At 38.6% G+C, this 23,182-nt stretch overlaps 2 long non-coding RNA genes across 2 annotated transcripts in view; one reads left to right on the top strand and one right to left on the bottom strand.

The window, feature by feature from the left end:
• Positions 1–14,502, bottom strand: part of LOC309862715 — a 30,510-nt gene extending 16,008 nt beyond the window's left edge. The window contains exons 1-3 of the long non-coding RNA XR_014310672.1: positions 14,402–14,502; positions 11,005–11,107; positions 4,029–4,084 (exon numbers count right to left, since the gene is read on the bottom strand). This is a non-coding gene — a long non-coding RNA (uncharacterized lncRNA). The remainder of the gene's footprint in view (positions 1–4,028; positions 4,085–11,004; positions 11,108–14,401) is intronic.
• LOC309862712 overlaps positions 1–23,182 on the top strand; it is a 44,563-nt gene that overhangs the window by 12,449 nt on the left and 8,932 nt on the right. Inside the window, exon 2 of the long non-coding RNA XR_014310670.1 lies at positions 21,257–21,320. This is a non-coding gene — a long non-coding RNA (uncharacterized lncRNA). The remainder of the gene's footprint in view (positions 1–21,256; positions 21,321–23,182) is intronic.

The raw sequence follows: 23,182 nt of genomic DNA, 5'->3' as shown, positions 1-23,182 counted from the left end.
TGGATTCCTCTGCTCCTGTGCATGGTCTCTTTTTGGTCCAAGTCTGATTCTCAGCTTATAGTAATTATTGGTAAATGGTCCCAGAGAAGAGGAGGGACATCAGCTCATTCCACAACAGTACCGTTTTTCTGAAATTGTAGTTTATTTACTCATCATGGTTCTCACAGTTGTCCTATGCTGTGATTCTTTAAAAAAAAAAAAGAAAAAAGAAAAAAGAAAGAAAGAAAGAAAGATAATCTTCTCCCACTCCATGGGTTGCCTCTTTGTTTTGTTGACTGTTTCCTTTGCTGTGCAGAAGCTTTTTTTTTTTTTTTTTTTAACTTTTTATTTTTTATATAAACATATATTTTTATCCCCAGGGGTACAGGTCTGTGAATCACCAGGTTTACACACTTCACAGCACTCACCAAAGCACATACCCTCCCCAATGTCCATAATCCCACCCCCTTCTCCCAAACCCCCTCCCCCCAGCAACCCTCAGTTTGTTTTGTGAGATTAAGAGTCACTTATGGCAGAAGCTTTTAATGTGCAGAAGCTTTTAATCTTGATGAAGTCCCAAAAGTTCATCTTCGCTTTTGTTTCCTTTGCCTTGGGAGACATATCTTGAAAGAAGTTGCTGTGGCTGATATTGAAGAGGTTACTGCCTATGTTCTCCTAGGATTCTGATGGATTCCTGTCTCACGTTGAGGTCTTTTATCCATTTTGAGTTTATCTTTGTGTGCGGTGTAAGAGAATGGTCGAGTTTCATTCTTCTACATATAGCTGTCCAGTTTTCCCAGCACCATTTATTGAAGAGACTATCTTTTTCCCACTGTATATTTTTTCCTGTTTTGTCAAAGATTATTTGACCATAGAGTTGAGGGTCCATATCTGGGCTCTCTACTCTGTTCCACTGGTCTATGTGTCTGTTTTTATGCCAGTATCATGCTCTCTTGGTGATCACAGCTTTGTAGTAAAGCTTGAAATCAGGTAATGTGCTGCCCCCAGTTTTATTTTTGTTTTTCAACATTTCCTTAACAATTCGGGGTCTCTTCAGATTCCATACAAATTTTTTGATTATTTGCTCTAGCTCTTTGAAAAATACCAGTGGAATTTTGATCAAAATGGCATTAAAAGTATAGATTGCTCTAGGCAGTAGAGACACTTTAACAATGTTTATTCTTCTGATCCAAGAGCATGGAATGGTCTTCCATCTTTTTGTGTCTTCTTCAATTTCTTTCATGAGTGTTCTGTAGTTCCTCGAGTACAGCTCCTTTACCTCTTGGATTAGGTTTATTCCCAGGTAGTTTATGGTTCTTGGTGCTATAGTAAATGGAATCGATTCTCTAATTTTCCTGTCTATATTTTCATTGTTAGTAAAAAAGAAAGCTACTGATTTCTGTACATTGACTTTGTATCCTGCCACGTTGCTGAATTGTTGTATGAGTTCTAGTAGTTTGGGGGTGGAGTCTTTTGGGTTTTCCATAGAAAGAATCATGTCATCTGCGAAGAGAGAGAGTTTGACTTCTTCATTGCCAATCTGGATACCTTTTATTTCTCTTTGTTGTCTGATTGCTGTTGCTAGGACTTCTAATACTAAGTTGAACAAGAGTGGTGAGAGTGGACATCCTTGTCGTGTTCCTGATCTCAATGGGAAGGCTGCAAGCTTTTTCCCATTGAGGATAATAGTCAACAAAATAAAGAGGCAACCCATGGAATGGGAGGAGATATTTGCAAATGACAGTACAAAACAAAAGGTTTATATGCAGGATCTATAAAGAACTCCTCAAACTCAACACACACAAAACAGTCATATAAAAAAATTGGCAGAAGATATGAACAGACTTCTCCAATGAAGACATACAAATGGCTATCAGACACATGAAAAAATGTTCATCATCACTAGCCATCAGGGAGATTCAAATTAAAACCACATTGAGATAACACCTTACACCAGCTAGAATGGCCAAAATTAGCAAGAGAGGAAACAACACGTGTTGGAGGGGATGTGGAGAAGGGGAACCCTCTTACACTGTTGGTGGGAATGCAAGTTGGTGCAGCCAATTTGGAAAACAGTGTGGAGATTCCTCAAGAAATTAAAAATAGAGCTTTCCTATGACCCTTAGAGAGAGAGAGATCTTTCCCTTACCCCAAAGATACAGATGTAGTGAAAAGAAGGGCCATCTGTACCGCAATGTTTATAGCAGCAATGGCCACAATCACCAAACTGTGGAAAGAACTAAGATGCCCTTCAACGGACGAATGGATAAGGAAGATGTGGTCCATATACACTATGGAGTATTATGCCTCCATCAGAAAGGATGAATACCCAACTTTTGTAGCAACATGGATGGGACTGAATGAGATTATGCTGAGTGAAATAAGTCAAGCAGAGAGAGTCAATTATCATATGGTTTCACTTATTTATGGAGCATAACAAATAGCATGGAGGACATGGGGAGATGGAGAGGAGAAGGGAGTTGAGGGAAATTGGAAGGGGAGGTGAACCATAAGAGAATATGGACTCTGAAAAACAATCTGAGGGTTTTGAAGGGGCAGGGGGTGGGAGGTTGGGGGAAACCATGTGGTGGGTATTAGGGAGGGCATGGATTGCATGGAGCACTGGGTGTGGTGCAAAAACAATGAATTCTGTTACACTGAAAAGAAATTAAAAAAAAAAAATCCAGGCTTTTTTTGTTGATACTATGAGAGTTCTGATCTACTATAACTTATGGAATACTACCCAGACTTGGTTTTTGTTTTTGTTTTCATACCATTGGAAAGGAAAATCCTTGCCCCCAGGGCAACAGTATCTACCAGGATTGTTGGCTTCAACACTGGCAATGGGAATCTTCAGCATAGTATGTTTTTCCTCTCAGATATTAGTCATAAGCATGTCAAAGCTCTTCTCTTTATCTTGAGAAAAAGGAAAAACTTGGTCCTAGATTCTTAACAGAGATTATCAAGGAAGGAGGGGGGTACTCAGGGGTAATGCCAATTTTAGGTGAGGTAGCAAAAGGTGTATTGGAGAGGAATGTTAAAGTTGCAGTTTGACACTGGACTCTGCCTTTTATTGGGTTATATTAAACAAGTCATTTACTTCTCTCAGTCTCAGCTTCCTGGAATTTGAAATAAGGTTTGTTTGACTCTAAAACCTATATTTTACTCACTGCACTGATGCTGTCACAATTGCACATAGGGGATCCCAGACTTGGATCTTTTCTGTCTGTTTGAAACAGATCCTAATAAAAAGGAAGTCTTCAAAGAGAATTGTGGCTTTCTGGCTGCCATGAGAAATAGGTAATTGTCCTCTGAAATTATTTCATAAGTGCTAGAGTGGAATGAGGACTCAAGATTAGGGAAAGGCTAAAAGGGCTAAGGACAATCAAGATCTACCTACTCTCTCCTTCCATGTAAGAAGGCTGAAAATCTGCGAGTTAAGGGTCCTGGAGCTGAACAGAGGATTCCCCCAAGGTCCCATGGTTCTGGGGAACAGAAACCACCCTAAGATGCCATGGAAAGGAGGCCGGGGAACTGAGAGGGTGTGAGGACAAGGCATGACAGAGCCTGAGGGCCTACGTCAATTCATCACCACTCTTTTGACCTAGTTTAGGGACCGTCAGTCTGGTGGCATCTACTTCAAGAGAAAGAAATCTAACACATAAACACAAATGGGGGGAGGATAGCAGAGCTATTTGGGACAGAAGACAAATTAAGAAATAGAAAGTTTTCCCTGTGGGTTTTAGCCTGTTTCTTTTCTACTTCTGTATTTGAGCAATGCCCTGATTCTTTTTTTTTTTTTTTTTTACCAGACAGTCAGGGTATTTGAACACAAAATGACAGAGACTCAACTCCAGTTTCATTAATTCCATCTGGGACAGAGGGGATAAAGTAGGTCCTGGGCTTGTGCCTTCATAGAAGAATTGATTACATTCTGACTGATTCTGATATGAGTGAAGAACTAAAGTCTTCCATGAATGCTAGAATTAGTCTCAATATTGAGCTTGTTCCCTTAATGCATTCCCCCCACCAACCACCCAAGAACTCACATGGGCTCCTGAGTCTTCATTCACCTTCTGAGCTAGAATAAGGGAGACTGATGGTCCTGAAAGACAAAAGGCCTATCATGTAAAACGAGAAAACTGATCAAGGCCAAAACAAGTTGAATCAAATTAGTCAGTTCCCTAATAGGCGTCAGAAATGAGACTGAGCAATCCTCCTAAGGATGTTTTGAGAAAACTGTCTCTTTATAAACTAACAAATTCTGAGAACCATGCATTTTGCAAGTGTTGTATCATTTTATCATCCTAACAACAAATTGGGGAAATACGATATTGTTATCCACATTTAATTCTGTGCCCCAGATACTGGTTTTGATACTTAGCACTATGCTGGCCCTACTAACCTCTCCCAGGCTTATAGTAACTGTCATCTTAGAAAACTGGCCAGACTCTTTCTGTAGCAGGTAAGTCTACCCTGTGATCTCCTTCACTTTAATGTCTCTGATATCTTTGACTCCTGAGCTTCTTCCGGTGTGAACGTTGGATTAAGTGGCTCCAAGGGCTTCTCCCAGTTGTATCATTTGGTGACTCTAGTACCATCCACCCCTCCATAATCTTGGTTTCCATTACTTAGAGCCTTCTTGTTTCTCTATATGCAAACACCTGCAGAGTCTTGTCCTTCACACAAAATTTTCACAGATCTCTCCTTGAATTCTCATAGACCCCTGTAGGCAGAAGCACTAATTCCTTTTTAAAGACAAGTAAACACAAGCTGAGAAATAGAAGTGAACTTTTCCTGGGGTTTGCCGACTTTAAAGGTCCTGCTCTCCACCCCACCCCACACAGCCTCTCTCACTGCCCTTCTCCCTCTATCCACCCCTGTTCTTCTTCTTGCTGATACACTGGGCTAAACCCAGAACTCGGGCTTTGTTCCCTGCTTGTTTCCCAGGAAACCAATCCATCAGGGAGTTCACCCAATTACATGGTTTCAATTACTATTTGTTGAGAGATAATCTTCATTCCCAGCTCTTAACCAACATGTGCTCTCCTATCTACATGCAATTCCACTTGTGATTTTGTGGGCATTTCTCCTTTCCTGAGGTATTTTCTCCATACATCCACATATTTTGTAAGTGCATTGGTATAAAGATAAAAATATTAGTCTAGATTAAAACGTTGTCTTTGAAATTTTTTCTTCTGATCATAAAAGAAATTACAACATTTTTGTGAGCCCCCTTAAAGTATTGTTGCCCTAGGCAATGTAATAGCGTGTCTTTGTCTTTAATAATGAAAAATTGGCCTTACGTACATGATTCTTCTGAGACTGCAAAATAACCATCCACAAGAGTTAATCAGAACAAACCTGCAGCCTGGGGAATAAATAGTTCTTGTTTCCACCAACTAGGGTAGAAAATCTCTTAATTCTTAGGGCATGCAGTAGGAGGCTCCTAAGTGGGTTAAGTCTTAGTCCTAGGCTAAATGCTGCTTTGGCCCCACCTAAGAAAGCTTAAAAGCAAGTCCTGAAAGGATTAAATGGTTTAGAAGTAACTTAGATGTATCACAGAATAAAGCTCAGCAGTACTTGTAGAAATACAAAAATATCCAACACCCAAAAGATAAAATCCATAAGGTCTCTGGCATTTACTCAAACATTACTAGGCACAGCAAAAATCATAAAATAAGACCCACAATAGGCATAGTCACTAAACCAAAAGAGACTCAGAAATGACACCACAGATGATATTGTTAGTAGACAAGGGCATTTAAACAGTTATTATAAATGTATTAAATATGTTCAAAAAGCTTAGAAGAAAGATCACACATGTTAGTGGAGACATGGAAGATGAAACCCCCAATCAAATATCAATAAATGAAAATCACAGTATCTGAGATGAAAAATACACTACAGAATTAACAACAGATTAAAGATTCTAAAAGAAAACAGTAGTAAACTTGAAGACAATTAGAAAGCAATAGAACTGAAACCATCAAAAAACCCTCAGCGACAAAAAAGGCTGAAAACAATTATCACAGTATTAGGGGGACATTTAATTGTCACCCCCAAGAAGGGGAGGGGGCAGACACAATATTTTAAGATTTAATGGTAGAAGGTTTGCAAGCTTCGTTAGAAACTATAAACCCACAGGTTCAAGCACAAGAAACATGAAGAAGATTACACCAAGGCACATCATAATTGTATTAGCTTCCCAAGGCTGCCATAACAAACTACCATAGATGGGATGGCTTAAGACAATAGAGATTTATTCTCTCACAGTTCTGGAAACTGGAAGTCTGAAACCAAAATGTCAGCAGGGCCAGGCTCTCTGTGATGGCTACAGCGGTAGAACCTTCCTTGTTTCTTCCTAGGTTCTGGTGGTTCCCAGAAAGTTTTGGCATTCTTTGGCTTTCAGCTGCATCTCTCCAAACTCTGCCTCCATAGTCATATGCAGATTGTTCTGTGTGTCCGTGTCTTTACACGACATTCTCCTTTCTGTGTATCTGTGTTCAAATTTGTCTCATTCTATGAGGACAGCAGTCATTGGACCAGAGTTCCTCCTAGTTCAATATGACCTCATCTAAACTTGATTACATCTGCAAAGACTATTTCCAAATAAGGTCACATTCACAGATATCAAAGCATGGGACTTGAACATATGATGTGGGGCAACACAACTTTATACACTACAATAATCAACTTACCTAAAACTAGTAATTAAGAGAAAAATCTTAAAAGCAGTCAGGTGGGTGAAAAATTATGTACATATGTGCAAAGGATGATAGCAGGTTTTTCATTGAAAGCAATATAAGCCAAAAAAAAAAAGGACAAGAAAGCAATATCTTAAAATTCCTGGGAAAAAAGACATCAACCTAGAAAAATATGTCTCATGAACAAAGGTGGAATAAAGACTTTTTCAGACACACAAAATCTCAAAAAAAAAAATCACTAGAAAAACTGTACTATAAGAATTGTTGAAGGAAGTCCTCTACACAGAGGGCAGGTGACACTCAATGGAAATATAAATCTACCAAATGAACGAAGAACACTAGAAATGTTAACTATGTGGGTAAATATAAAATAATTTTCTCATTATTTAAATCTTTTTATAAAATGATTGTTTAAAGGAAAAATGGGGGTGCCTGGGTGGCTCAGTTGGTTAAGCACCTGACTCTTGATTTTGGCTCAGGTCATAATCTCAAGGTCCTGGGATCAAGCCCTTATCCAGCTCCAGACTCAACAAGGAATCTGCTTTATGTTATCTCTCTCGCTCTCCCTCTGTCCCTTTTCCCCACTCTCTTGCTCTCTACAATAATAAATAAATAAACAAATCTTTAAAAAACGAGGCAAAAATAACAATGTGTTGTGGAGTTTATGATGTATGCAGGATAAAATGTATGATAGCAGTGGTATAGTAACCAGAAGCAGAGAAATGGAGATACACTGTTTGTAGGCACTTATAGTATACATTAAGTGATAAAATATCAATTGTAGTAAATAGTGATAGGCTAAAGATGTATAAGCGTTAAAGTAAACACTAAAATAATACAACAAAAATATTATTAATAAACCAACAAAGGAGATGAAGTGAAATAAAAATACTCAATGTCCTAAAAGAAGAGAGTAAAATGAAAAGAAGAGCAAAGAACAAATGGCAAAGTAGAAGACATATAGACACATAGAAGATTTAAACCTAACTATAGAAGGTCACCTGGATGGCTCAGTCGGTTAAGTCTCTGACTCCTGACCTCAGCTCAGGTCTTGATCTCAGGATCGTGAGTTCAAGCCCTGTATTAGGCTCCATGCTGGATATAGAGCCTGCTTAAGATTTACTCCCTCCATCTCCCTCTGCCCCTCCCTGCCCAACTTGCATGCCCTCTAATTAAATAAACAAATAATAAATAAATAAATATATATATATATAAATATCATTACAACATTTTAATTTACACTGCAAGTAATGTCATAGATAGATTGATTCAAAAAGCACAACTTAACTATATGCTGCATATAAATTCACTTTATTTTTTTAATTAAATTAATTTATTTATTTTCAGAAAAACAGTATTTATTATTTTTTCACCACACCCAGTGCTCCATGCAATCTGTGCCCTCTATAATACCCACCACCTGGTACCCCGACCTCCCACCCCGCCCCTGCCAATTCAAACCCCTCAGATTGTTTTTTAGAGTCCATAGTCTCTCATGATTCACCTCCCTTTCCAATTTACCCCAACTCCCTTCTCCTTTCTAAGACCCCTTCTTCTCCATGATATTTGTTATGCTCCACAAATAAGTGAAACCATATGATAATTGACTCTCTCTGCATGACTGATTTCACTCAGCAATTCACTTTAAATATAAAGATACAGATTGGTTGAAAATAAAGGATGGAATATTATATATCCTGTGAACATTATTCTTAAAAACCCTGCAGTGAATATACTAATGTAAGACATAGTGGGTTTCAGAACAAAGAATATTACCAGGGATAAACCTATACTTTTTATAATGATAAAAGGGTCAACTCATCAAGAGAGTAAAAAATCTTCAGTGTCTATGCACCTAGTCACAGAATTTTCAAACACATGAAGCAAAACTACAAGGAGAAATAGACTAACCTACAACTACTGTTTGATATTTCATCACTGCTCTCTCAATACTTGATAAAATAAGTAGACAGAATATCAATAAGGTAGAAAACATAACATAATCAACTAATTTGACCTAATTGACAATTATGGAACACTCCATCTAGCAACAGCAAAATAGACATTATTTTGAAGTGTACTTGAAACATTAAAAATAGATCATATTCTGGGCCATAAAGGAAGGTTCACGTTCAATATCATTCAAAATATATAAAGTATGTTTATTGACAACAATGGAATTAAATTAGATATTAATAAGAGATCTTTGGAAAATTTCCAAAATTTTAGAATTAAGTAATACACTTCTAAATAACTCATTAGTCAAAGAATAAATAAAAGAAAAATAAAAAGTATTTTGAATTAAGTGAAAATGAAAACAGAGCACAGCAAAATTTGTAGTAGCGGAAGGAAATTTATGGCACTTAATACCTATATTAGGCAAGAAAAAATAGTCTCAAACCAATTATCTTAGCTCGCAACTAGAAACCAGTAAAATGGAAAGAAAAGTAAAGCTAAAGTAAACAGAATAAAGAAAACAAAAAAGTTCAGAACAGAAATCAGTTAGATAGGAAATACTGTAGAGGAAATTCAATGAAACCAAGAGTTGGTTCCTTCAGAAGAGCATATGCAACTAATGAATCGCTAACATTACATCAAAAACTAATGGTGTACCACATGTTGGCTAACGGAACATAATTTTTAAAAAGGTCAATAAAATTGATAATCCTATGGAAAGAATGATTAGAAGAAAAAGGGAGAAAAACCAAATTACCAATATATGACAGAAGTAACATCACTAAGGAGTCTATGATTATTAAAAGGTAAGGAAATATAATGTCTATAAATTTGACAACTTATATGAAATGGACAAATGCTATGAAAAACAAATTCAGGAAAAAATAGAAAACCTGAATAGCCCTACATCTGTTAAACAAATTGAATTTTCAATTAAAGACCCTCTCATACAGAACACTAAAGATCTAAAGATGGTTCACTGGCAAATTCTATGAAATATCTAAGGAAAAATGATATCAATTCTAACTTTTTCAGAAAATTGGAAAAAAAAGGAATACCTCCCACTAATTCTATGAGGCCAAGATTACCTTGATACCAAAAATCAGACAAAGACACTATGAGAAAACTGCAGATGAATATCCTTCATAAACATAGAGGCAAAAATTTTTAAGAAAATTTTAACAAATTTATTCTAATATTATATAAAAGGGATACTATGTCAAGACCAAGCAGACTTGGTCTAATATAATCATACAAGTTTGATTTAAGAAGGCAAAACAGTCATTGCAATTCACCATATTCATAGAATATCCATATCATTTCCTAGTTGTAGAAAAGCATTTGACAAAATCCAGTGTCAGTTGTAAAAAAGCATTTGACAAAATCCAATGTCCTCTCCTGATTTAAAAAAACAATAACAACTTTCCACAAACTAGGAATACAAGGAAACTTGACAAAGAGCTCCTATTAAATATCTACAGCTAACATGATATTTAGTAGTGAAAAACTACTCCCCCCTCAGATCAGGAATATGACAAGCATAGCTGCTCTTACAGATGTTCAACATTGTACTGGAGATCAAGTTCATTGAGGCAAGGGCAGGGACGATGGAAAGGCATATAGATTGGATACGGAGAAGTAAAACTGTGTCTATTTGCAAATGACATGATCATCCATGTAGGAAATTCCATGGAAACTACAAAAAGTATAATCAATGAGTTTACTGAGGCGAGCAGCGTATAAAGTATAAAGAGTATAAAGATGTATAATAATTGTCTTTGTATAAATTGGCAATGAACAATTGGAAAGTGAAATTTTAAAAAATACCGTAATTTTTAAATTTTTAAAAATACTATGATAACTCCATAAAAATATGAAGTACTTAGGGATAGATCTTAAAAATGTGTGTAAAACCTATATACCAAAAACCACCAACATTATTAAGACACATTAGTTAAATTTAGAGCTATATTATATTCATGGATTGAAAGACAAAATGTTTTTAAGCTGTAAAATTTCCCCAAACTGATCTGATTCAATACAATCTGAACTGAAATCCCAACAGAGCTCTTTTTTAAAGAAATTGATAAGCTGATTATAAAATTCACATGGAAATGCAAAGGACCTGGGATAACCGAAAGCAACTCTAAAAGAGAACAAATTTGGAGAACTTACATATCTTAATTTGCTAAACATCATAAAGTGATATAATATTATAATGTGAACATATAAACTACTAAAGCCTAAGTTCCCAGAGAGAGACTTAAAAACAGTTGTATTCACACCCAGTTTGTATGCAGATCCTTCCCATGTGTCCTCCCAGAAGCCCACGTCAGTTCTGCCAGGGCTGCTGGCAGCTTACTGGTGTGGGCCACATGGCTCCTCCAAAGGCTGCTTGTGTAGTGGCTTCATGTGAACTCATCAGGGTCAGGGACAATAGGCTCTCACTGTTCAGAGCACTTTATCTTGAAATAAAGAACAAAATCAAACTTTAAAGAAATTTGGGGACTATTTGTGCTGAGTGATGGAAAAGGACCATTTAAGTACCTGATCTGAAACCAGAGAAGGGCTATAACTCCTGAACTTTCACTGATTTTTCACTGTTCATACTCCCTGATTTTAAGACTTTTCTGGTAATCCATAGCAATCAAGACTGCGCAGTATTGGCATAAAGATAGACAAATAGATCAATAAAATAGAATAGATAGTCTAGGAATAGACCCATACTTACATGGACAATTGATTTTCAACAAATGTACAAAATCAATTCATTTGAGAAAGAATAGTGTTTTCAGCAAATGGTGCTGGAACAATTGGATATCCATAAGCAGTGAAGAAAAAAGAACTTCAATGCATACTTTATACCTCATACAAAAATCAACTCAGGATGGACCACAGGCCAAAATGTAAAACCTCAAACTATAAAACTTACAACGTTAGGCAATATATCCTAGATGTGTTATCAAAAGCAGCATCTGTAGAGGAAAAATGTGATTAATTAGACTTCATCAAAACTAAGAATTTCCATCTTTGAATGATGTTGTTAAAAGAATGAAAAGACTGGGTGGCTCAGTCGGTTAAGCCACTGCCTTTGGCTCAGGTCGTGATCCCAGGGTGCTGGGATCGAGTCCCGCATCTGGCTCCTTGCTCCGCGGGGAGGCTGCTTCTCTCTCCGTCTCTGCCTGCTTGTGTGCATGCATGCTCTCTCTCTAATAAATAAATAAAATCTTTTTTAAAAAGAGAGAGAATGAAAAGACAAACTATAGACTTCACAGAAGATTATCTACATTAGATAAAGGACTCTCAAAACTCAATATTAAGATCGGAACCTAACAAAAAAGGTGGGGGGAATATTTGAACAGACATATCACCAAAGAAGACATGGCAAATAAACACATGAAAAGGTGTTCAACATCATCTGTCATTAGGGAAATGCAAATTAAAGCCACAGTGAGATACATTTACACACCAACTGGAATGTCTACAAAAAGACTGACCATTGCCCAGTGTTGACAAGGATGTGAAAGAACTGAAAAACTTATATGCTGCTGGTGATGATGTAAAACAGTACAACCACTTTGGAAAAGGGTCTGTCAGCTTCTTAGAACATTAAACATGCATCCATTACATGGTCTAGTCGTTTTATGCTTAGATGTTTAACCAAGAGAAATAAAAGCATATATCCATTGGAGCTTTTTTTTTTTTTAAGATTTTGTTTATTTATTTGACAGAGAGAGACACAGTTAGAGAGGGAACACAAGCAATGGGAGGGGGAGAAGCAGGCTCCCTGCTGAGCAGAGAGCCCAATGTGGGGCTCGATACTAGGACCCTGGGATCATGGCCTGAGCTGAAGGCAGACACTCAATGACGGAGCCACCCAGGTGTCCCTTCCATAGGAGCTTTATTTGTTATGGTTGCAAATGAAAAACAACCCAAATGTCCCCTGACCGATGAATGGATAAACAAATTGTGATATAACCACACAATGAAATACTACTAAGCAATAAAAAGGAATGAACCAAGGAAACACACAACCACATGGATAAATCTTAATATACTTACACTGAGTATAAGAAGCCAAACAAAGAAAGAGTAAATAGTGTATGAGTCCAGTTACAGGCAGTTTCTAGAAATGCAAACTAATCTGTAATGACAGTGATTGCCTTGGAACTGGATGCAGGGGAGGATATGGGGTGGAGGAAGGATGCCAAGAAATGAGGGATTCAAAGAAGCATAGGATGATGGATACATTTATTGACTTAATTATAGTGTTGGTTTCATTGATATATACATATGTCAAAAAGTTATCAAATTGTATATTTTAAGTATATAATTTGTGTGTGCTTTGGTGTATGTTTATTGTGTGTGTGTGTGTGTGTGTTAATAACATCTTAATATATCCTTTCCCCCAAAAGAATAACCTTAAAAAAAGAGAGAGAGAGAGAAATCTGAGGACCTAGCTGGCTCATTTGGAAGAACATGCAACTCTTGATCTGGAGTCATGAGTTTGAGCCCCAATTTTGGCATAGATGGCTTAAAAATAAAATCTTAAAAAAAGAAAAAAAAAAGAAATCTGATAGTGAGACAACTGTAATTGTCAAAGGCTCCAGCAGGCCCTCAAGATGTGACCTTGGAAAATAGCTAAAACAACAACAACAACAAAAACGTAACCTCATGCAACCAAGGTGCAGAGTGCAGTAGATCTCTTATGGATGCTCAAAGACACAGAAACCCACTTTATTGCTATCACCAACTGTCATCTCCAGGACTCCTTTTCATACTAGTCACTTATAAAAAATTAATCATTGAGGGCACCTGGGTGGCTCAGTGGGTTAAGCCGCTGCCTTCGGCTCAGGTCATGGCCCCAGGGTCCTGGGATCGAGGCCCGCATCGGGCTCTCTGCTCAGCAGGGAGCCTGCTTCCTCCTCTCTCTCTGACTGCCTCTCTGCTACTTGTGATCTCTCTGTCTGTCAAATAAATAAATAAAAATCTAAAAAAAAAAAACTTAAAAAAAATTAATCTTTGATACATGCATGGATACATACATGGTGTACGGATACATACACCATTACTACTGCTCTTAAATATCCTTTTGCCACCTTTTCTTCAGTTCCACCCAAATGCTCTGCTCCTTCCCACGTTAGGGCCTTTACATGTCTCTGCCTGGATTGTGACCCTTCTCTTGACCACATCTTCACCTCTATTTGTGTGTTAATTCTCATGAATCTTTCAAAAGTCAGCCCATATGGAACTTCCTCAGTTTGAGTCAGAACTCCTCACTTTTCCGTTATTATAATACACTAAAATTTTCCCTCTGAGTATGCGCCACAGCTTCTAATTATATATTCACAGTGCTGTTGGTTTAATGTCTACTTTCCTCCCATTAGACTGATTTTTATGAGTCCAGCAACCATATTTGGCCCACACAGGGCCCTATCATCTATCAGAGATTCTGACACATACAAGGAATTCAATAAATACATGTTGGGAGAATGAGAGAATGAACAATGAAAAGAAAATCATGGATGAAATCCTCTAATGTAAAAAAAAAGAAAGAAAGAAATCCTCTAATGTACAAGTGATTTTTATAGGTGATCAAGGGCCCTCGGTCTGGAGCTATTCCTTTTACTTCCACCTCCAACGGGGCCACTCAGTAGCAGAACATCTATGTAGCAAGGATAGGGTAGACGACCCATGGAGTTGTCATCCTGTATGAAAATACATCGGTAAGTAAACTGCTGGTGCCCAGGAATGCCTACCTGTTCCACACCCATTGCTGATGTCAGAGATATGTTCTTGGTGTCCCAATGTCTCAGCTGGAACTCAGAACATATTGCCATAAACCTGTAGCTTGATCTCAGATGGAAATATCTAGATTTTCAGGAGGCAAAAAAGGCATCTTGGAATCAGGTATAAGGAAGAAGAAGAAGAAGAAGAAGAAGAAGAAGAAGAAGAAGAAGAAGAAGAAGAAGAAGAAGAAGAAGAAGGAGAAAAGGAAGAGGAAGGAGAAGGAGAAGTAGAAGAAGAAGGAGAAGAAGAAGAAGAAGAAGAAGCAGCAACAACAGAAGCAGAAGCAGCAGCAGCAGCAGGGGAGATAAAGAAGAAAGAGAGGAAGAAGAAGAAGAAGAAGGAGGAGAAGGAAAAGAAAGAGGAGGAGGAGAAGAAGGAGAAGAAGGAGGAGGAGGAGTGGGACAAGGGGGAGGAGGAAGAGAGGAAGAAGGAGGAGAAGATGGAGGAAGAGAAGGAGAAGGAGGAGAAAGAGAAGAAGAAGAGGAAGAAGAATAAGGGGAAGAAGGGGAAGAAGAAGGAGGAGAAGAAGGAGGGGGAGAAGGAGGAGGAGGGGGAGGGGGAGGAGGAAGGGAAGGAGGAAGGGGAGGAGAAAGAGGAGAAGAAGAAGGAGGAGGAGGAGGAGGAGAAAGGGGAGGATGAGAAAAGGAAAAAAGAGGAAGAGGAGGAAGAGGAAGAAGGAAAATGACTATTCCCTTGAAATATTATAAAATATTCCAACTAACTAATAATGTTTGGCAAAGGTTACTGATCATTCTGAGGCAGGGTGGGTTCACAAGAGTAAATAATATTTTAAAGGTATCATCAAATAATAAATTATATAATATATATATAAATATATAATATATATAATACTATATACCATATATTATAATATATACTATATATTCATATGCTGTATATATAATATATATTATATATACACTAGGCAGAGTCTGAAACATAGTAAGTGTTCCCTACATGGTAGATATTATTGTTAAGTCTTCTTATGAAAAGGAGAAAAAGAGACTATTCGATGAGACTTTTAATCTAATTTACTTTTGTGAATCCAGCTTGGCCCAGAATAATCACTTACGCAAACAATACTAGTTTGTTTGAATAGCTTACAAAACTTCTAGGGAATGACCTTTATATGTATATAAATATTTAATCTTCCCAATAAGCCAATAATGTAGGTATTATCATCACCATTTTACACTCCAAGAAACTGAGTCTCAGAGAGATCATGGAATTTTTCTCAAGGTTATTCAACCTATAAGAGGCAGATCTTGCATCTTTACTCAAATCTGTCAGACTCTAGTTGATCTCTCCTTGTGCTTTAGTGGTATTTCTGGATTTAAGCAAAACATCTGCCCCATTCTCTAATCATCACATTGTGGATAAAACAATGGTATGTTGTTTGTACGATTGTTCACGTAGGTAAACTTACAACAAGCTGAAGGCATTATATCTGAAGCACTTGTCAAAAATTGTGTGTCTATTTGGAAGGAAAGCTATAGATTTTATCTGGAAATCCATGTCTGATTGTTGGCTGTAACTGCCCAGAGTCCTTTGTGGAGAAGAATTCTGAAGCTGCATCTGGGCTCAGTAGGAGAAAGCATGAAATCCACCAACAATTTCTACTAGAGGCTGGAGAGAGTGAAGGTCAGCAGTGGCAGTAGAGTGACAAGTTATGCCAATTATAATAGATGCTCTAAGACCTAAACAAATGACACATCTTTCTAAGAGAATTGCCCAGTTTAGTATTTTGCATAATGACTTTCAAAAAGGCACTGAGGGCATGCTAATGAAGCCCATGCATGACATAAAACTCGGAAAGAGAAACAATATTCCAGATGTCAGAGTCTAAATTAAATTACCTTAACAAACTGAAATGCAGAGCCTAAATAAACAGAACAAAAGTCAACAAAGAATGAATGCAAATTCCTGTAACTAAGGTTAAAATGATAATAATGGAGCAATGGTATAAGAGTATGAATGGGATCCCTGGCTTAAAGATCGTTCATATGAAAAATACTTAGGCTTTTATTGATCCTCTGGGCCAATGAGATGACTTAGCTCCACTAAGAAAGGATATGATAAAGATTGGAGGACCTGCAAGTCCAATCAAACTCTTTCCTTAGACTAGTGCTGTCTAATAGAACTTTTCTGCAGTAATGGAAATGTTCTAAATTTGCACTATCCAATATAGTAGCCACTTAGCTACTTGAAATGTAGATGGTAGAATTGAGGAATTGGATTTTTAATTATATTTAATTTTAATTAAGTTAAATGTAAATGGACATATGTGGCTGGTGGCTACCATGTTGGACAGTACAACCTTAGATAAATGATTTTCATTGCTGGGCCTGGGACATCTAGTAGTGTTGGTCAGCAGGTGTGAATTAAGGTTTTAGAAGGGATAAGAACGTTATTGAGCCTAGAAAATATCACTTGAAGAGAGTCATTTTGTTTTCAAATATCCTCAAGTATCTATCTCCTAAGGAAGAGAGTCGGACTTCCTTGGTAGCCCCAGAGGGCAGGACCAGGGCCAATGATCTGAAAACCAGAGGAGGGAGATTTCTTTCTGATATGTAAATGAATCTGTGGCACTTTCTAATAGTGAAAAAAAGTTGTCTCTTGGGTCCTCAACTTCCTCACCTATAAAATAAGGGCAGAAATTTAAATAACCTATAAGACTATTCCCCATTCTAAAAAGCTGTAATTCTACATGCCAAGGCACAGTATTTAAAAATATTTTTACTTAATTAACATGAACCCTAGAATAGAGACATCTTTTTATAAGAATTTTCAGAATTAATTGTGGAAGAAAGTTTACCTTCCCTATTTGTATCTTGAAGGTCCTGCCAGGAAATAAATGGCGCACTCAACCTGGATAATTAAGAAGATGTTCATATAGGGAATATTTACAAAGTAAACAGGGTTTAGGAGAACTCTAAATAGATAGTGTTGTAGGCCATAAGCAGCAACAGCATGGAGCAATTATCACCCATTCACAGGCAGCCCACGGGGAACTGCTGGGAGAGTAAATACCTTAATCGTCTCCCACCCTCAGTCTCCTACTAGTGCCTTCTGTTGGCCAGACCCAAATTAAAGCAAGACATAAAGGAAGCCTATTGTTTGTTACAGCCCACTCAGGACTCCTGGGACACAGCGAGATATAGAAGGATTGTTTGGATCTGAAGGAGCAAAATGATATTCAGTATAGGCTGACTTAGACCGTTCAAGCTGCTTTAACAAAAATACCATAGACTGGGTGGCTTAACAGACATTTATTTCACAGTTCTGGAGGCTGAGAAGTCTAACATCAAGGTGCTGACAGATCTGGTGACTGATGAGGGTCACTTTCCTGGCTTGTAGATAACCACCTTCTTGCCACAACGTCACACAGCCCAGAGAGTAAGCACCTGTCTCCTTCTCTTCTTCTAAGGGCACTAATCTTAACATAAGGGCTCCACCCTCATGACTTAATCTAAACCTAATTACTTCCCAAAGGCTCCGCCTCCTAATTCCATCCCATTGAGGGTTAGGGTTTCAGCTTATAAATTTTGGGAAAACACAGTATCTGTAGCAATCTATAACACTACTTTTTTGTCTTTTGACCTTCATAGTCACCCTTATCTTTTGTCTGAGTAAAGAGTTCATGTTCCCTACACACAAAGTCCCATTAGCAAATTTTTTGTATGTCCATTTTGTCATAACTTTGTATAAGGTAATGAGGTAAAATGGAGAGGAAAGAGGACAATTAATGTACCTAAAACATAACATGAGGAGCGCCTGGTGGCTCAGTGGGTTAAGCCGCTGCCTTCAGCTCAGGTTGTGATCTCAGGGTCCTGGGATCGAGCCCCGCATCAGGCTGTCTGCTCAGCAAGGAGCCTGCTTTCTTCTCTCTCTCTCTCTCTTTCTCTCTCTCTGCCTATTTGTGATCTCTCTCTGTCAAATAAATAAATAAAATCTTTTTAAAAAAAATAACATGAAAACTAAGTTGATAACACAATTTCCTTCTCGCACCACCCATTTCATGACCCCCTTTCTCTCTGCCAGCAAATCAGATGGGTAGAGTTCTTTGCCTTCTGGGTGATCCAAACCTACTCCTGTTAGGGCTGAGGTCCACATATAATCCTTGCACCCACTGTCTTCTCCTTGAAAGTTGAGATCATTCATCTTGATTAGGACAGGAACTCCCTTATACTTCTATTGTTTCATTAACACAAGAAGCAAAAAGTGTCCAGGGGAGAGTTTCTACTCCATATTCAAAGGAAATCATGAATGTGTTTTCTAATTGAAACATTGATCCCTTGAACACTAGAAACTTCAACCTATTGAGTCAAAAGTCTTGAGGATATGAAAGCAAAAATTTCTCCAGTGGATTACTTAGTGCTATAGTGAGACCGATCACTCCCACTTCCATGTCTTGGTTCCTGGACCAATACCTTCTGGCTCAAGGACAGATGGTAACAAATATTGGATACAGATCTAAGTCATACATCATGTCCAAAAAAACAACATCCCAACTTGATAGGAGGTTGCCACTCAGCTGATATAGGAACCAATCCTTCAGCAGGCCATTCCACAGTTTTGTCAAACCAACTGCTTCTGAGCGATTGGGAATGTGGTAAGACCAGTGAATTCTATGAGTAGAAACTCATTCCACACTTCTTCCAGTATGAAATATGTCCTTTGATTGGAGGGGTTGCTGTGGAGCATTATATCATAACAGACAAAGCATCTGGTTAATTCCACATACAGAGTGATTAAAGGAGTTCTATGAATAGTAATGCAAGTGAATATATGGAGTATGTGCCCACCCTGTGAGGACAAGTCATAATCTACTCCAATACAGAAGGTGCAAAATAATTACAATGGACCAGGTGAGCACACTGGGATATTCTCCTTTGGCTACTCAGCACTGGGGGGGGGGGGGGGGGGTAACCGGATCAGACTTAGTGAGTCTCTGTTTCTGAGTTCATGCACACCTTCCATTTCCATCTTGCAGCCGTTGTGCTTGTGAGCTCATTAAGCAAGCAGTCATGTGGTAGAGACTCACACGATGGGGAAGTCTTACCACTTGCCTACTGACTCTGAAGTCAGAGGTGAAGTGTGATGACTTCGCACGGACATTTATGTGGAACACAAGTATTTCCATATTTGTGCCCAATCTAAGAGATTTACCCATATCATTTCCCCCTAGACCTCACTGGTCTCTCAGTGACCATGCCCTGACCATTAGCCACTGCTCATGAATCAATATAGATGCGTATCTCTGGCTACCTCTCCTTCTGTATGAAGTACATAATCAAATGCACTGCTCAAATTTCATCCCCTGAGAGAATTTCTTCACCACTGTCATCCAGGCAAACCAAGTGATGGTACAAAGTGGCAGCTATCTGCTTCTGACTATAGCCAGCTTACAGTAAGAGCTATCTATAAACCAGACCCACAGTTTTCTCCTTCCTATTCAGTCATAGGAAGTTCCCTATGAGGTCATAGGGTGGAAAAAAGGAAAGGCAACGATGAAATTGAAGTATCATGTGAGTCTGAGTCACCTGTTTTGCAGTTTATTCACACTTTCTAAAATTGCTCCTGAGCCCAATCTCTTGTGCACAATTTCCACTTAAAAATAAAGTATTGCTGTGCACATTCAATTTGTGGTTCAGATAATCAGATGGTACCTAGGTTATGAGGGATAGTATGAGTTGCCTACTTCTCTACCTGGACCTAGTAGCAAGTCAGGGGTTAGTTTTCAACGGAGAAGGGAGGAGGGCATAACTTTATTCCTCAAACCCTAGGGTCTGCACTGTGATTCTCCTACTAGGGTTTGCCAAAATTTCTATCCAACATCTCTATTTGCCACACCTATATTCAATCCATTAGGACTGCTGTTGGCAAAGTGGCTTGTATGTTAGCTTAGATCTACTGAAGAGACTTTTCTTGCTCTGGGTCCGGTCCATCTCAAATCTGGTGGGTTATCCAGGGTTAGCCACAGTTCAAATGAGCCCACCCAAACATGGTTATCTGTTGCTTCCCAAAGCCAAAGAGGTCCACTAAATATTGTGTCTCTTTTATCACAATGGGTAGTCCAAGTGCCAATGACTTGTCTCTCATGCTCCAGATCACCAGACACTTAGAAACTTAGCCAATGTAGCAATCCCTGAACTTGTAGGGGTAAAATCTCTCACTGTCTAGGCTGCTTGTTCCTTCCTGCTTGCCAAATCCAATTCATCTAATGTCATCAGTGCAATGGATCAGTTGTTGTTCTATGAGATGCCAGGATGATCAAGGTTTCTTTGTATGATGTAAAGTAGAATGGACACAGCTTTGAGACAGGACAACAAAGACATAGTGATGACCCTACTATGTGAAGGCAAACTGCTTCTGACGGTCTTTACTCATAGGAATAGAGAAGAAAATATTTGCTTAGCAAATAGCTACATTGGAGGTGCCAACAACGATATTAATTGTTCCAGTAAGTATGTTATATCTGACATATTATTAAGTGTGTAATAATCTACATTCATTTCCCAAGACCTATCTAGACTTAGCATCTGCCAATTGGGAACAAAACGGGGGCGTATGCCAATCTCAACCTCTGAATCATTTAATTTTATATTTTAAATTCTCTCAGAGATATTATTTTTTCTTCACTCAACTAGGATTGAGGAGCCTGGGGTTCTTTATTTCATGAATCAGGGAACTAAAATGGGGATTTTGTCACATATTTGGTATGTCTATTGCCATTATGTTTTAATAGGTTTTATAATTTAGGTGTGGTAGGGTCAACAGAACATGAAATGACTGCCATTATAATGAGAATTTGTTATTCACAGAATCCATGAGGAAGAGGCATGCCATGCAATGCCAGCCATGCCATGCCATGGGGAGGCTACAAGGGTAAGCCTCAGTGTCTGACAGAAGGCAGAGGGAGGGGCGGAACTGTGGGCAAGAGTCTTTATTGTGGTTCCCAAAGGCAGGAAGGGGTGAACAGGGTAGGCAGATTTAGAATTAGCTCATTTTAATAATCTTAGCAGGCAGTGGGGCACAAGAGCTGTCCCTAATTGTCTGGCACCTGATGATCTTGGGGTGTTTAGGGGAAGTAGATAATGGTCTGGAGTGTAAGAGCCTAATAAAAGAAGTGGGGATGTGGACTCTGGATTGGTTTATATCTGGAAGATTACCTGTGGGAGGAGAACTTCCCCCAGGGAGAAGCAGAGTGACAAGGGAGGCAGGAAGCCAAGGCAATGTGGCTTGGGTCAATTATAGGGTTGCCCAAACAAGGTGTATCTAACATATGTGTGCAGGGAATGTTAAAGCATCAAGTTTATAGAAGCTAGAAACATAGTTAATACATATTTGGCCGACTGGGAGTGAAGAAAGAACCTCAAGCGTTTTATTCAGATCCACTAGACCTACTGTGATATAGACTTGGAACAACATGCATTCGATCGGTTGGTCTTTATAACCTCCCACCCTGCCCAGGAGACCATGATGGCCGATGTCCCAACACATCAATTTTATAACCAGTAAATGATAACGCCAAGGAGACCTGGGTTACTTCCACTTCTTGAATAGAGTCACTTGAGTAAAAGGCCCTCAGTCGCCTCTGGGGAAGGCTTAGGGTGAGATTCAAAGTATATACTTCTTGATATGCTGTGGAGGTCCTACAGAAAAAGGACCTGGCTTCCTTGTCATTTTTTATTATGTTCCGGTGTAACTATAGAAAAAAGTTGGTCTGAGTTTAACCCAAACTCGTGATGCGTCCTCCGCATTTCTCTTTTGCATCGCTCAGATCATTATTCAGTTCTTGGATACATCTGTGCTCAGCTGTCACTGCAAGGACACATCTCCTTATGTGTCTCCTTCAAATGTCACCCCGGAAATTCCTTCGCTCCTCCTTTCCCAGATCTCCGTATGTCAGAACACCCCAGCATTTAATCCTCTGACCTCCTCTCCCCCTCCACATTCCTTCCCAGATGATCTAAACTAGTTTCACACCTCAAATGTCATCTGTGTACTGGTGGTTCTTAGATTTGTCTTTCTCAGATCCCTCCTGGGCCCCAGAACCACACAGCAAACTGCCCTCTCTCACATTTCCATGAGGATACATGAGAAGCCCTTCAAATTGTGTGTGGCCAAAGTGGATTCACTCACTGATCTCTCCTCTGTCCACTCCTTCACAGGAAAATAACTCCACCTTCCCTCTAGTTGCTCAGCCTATACCAAAAAAAAAAAAAAAAAAAAAAAAAAAAAGGAGAAATTTATAAATCCTCCAATGGCTGTCAATTTATCAAATTAAAAAAAAAAAAAAAAAACAGGTTCCATTAACCTGTCCTTCCAAGGTCCTACATGACCCGGCTCTTCCTACCTCTCAGGTACCTTTCTCCAATACTCTTCCTCATTCACAGTATTCCAGCCCCACTGGCTTCTCTATTTCCCAAACACTACAAATTTCTCCCTGTCATGGGCCATTTATACTTTCTGGCTCTTCTATGTGGGAAGATTTCCCCACAGGCAACTAAAATGGGTTGCTGAGACTGATTAGGCATATCCATCCCATGTACGTCTTCTTCCCTTTAATTATATTTTTTAATAGAAGTATTTAACAGAAGTATAGTTGGTACACAATGCTACATTAGTTTCAGGTGCACAGCACAGTGATCGGACAACTCTATCCGTTCTGCTGTGCTCACCACAAGTGTAGCTACCGTCTGCCACCATACAACTCTATTACACTACCACGGGCTGTATTCCTGTGC

This window comes from Mustela nivalis (genome assembly GCF_964662115.1).
Source record: "Mustela nivalis genome assembly, chromosome: 4".
In the NCBI taxonomy this organism is placed as follows: domain Eukaryota; kingdom Metazoa; phylum Chordata; class Mammalia; order Carnivora; family Mustelidae; genus Mustela; species Mustela nivalis.
Note: the sequence above shows the minus strand (reverse complement) of the source record. Positions and strands in the feature narration are given on the sequence as shown.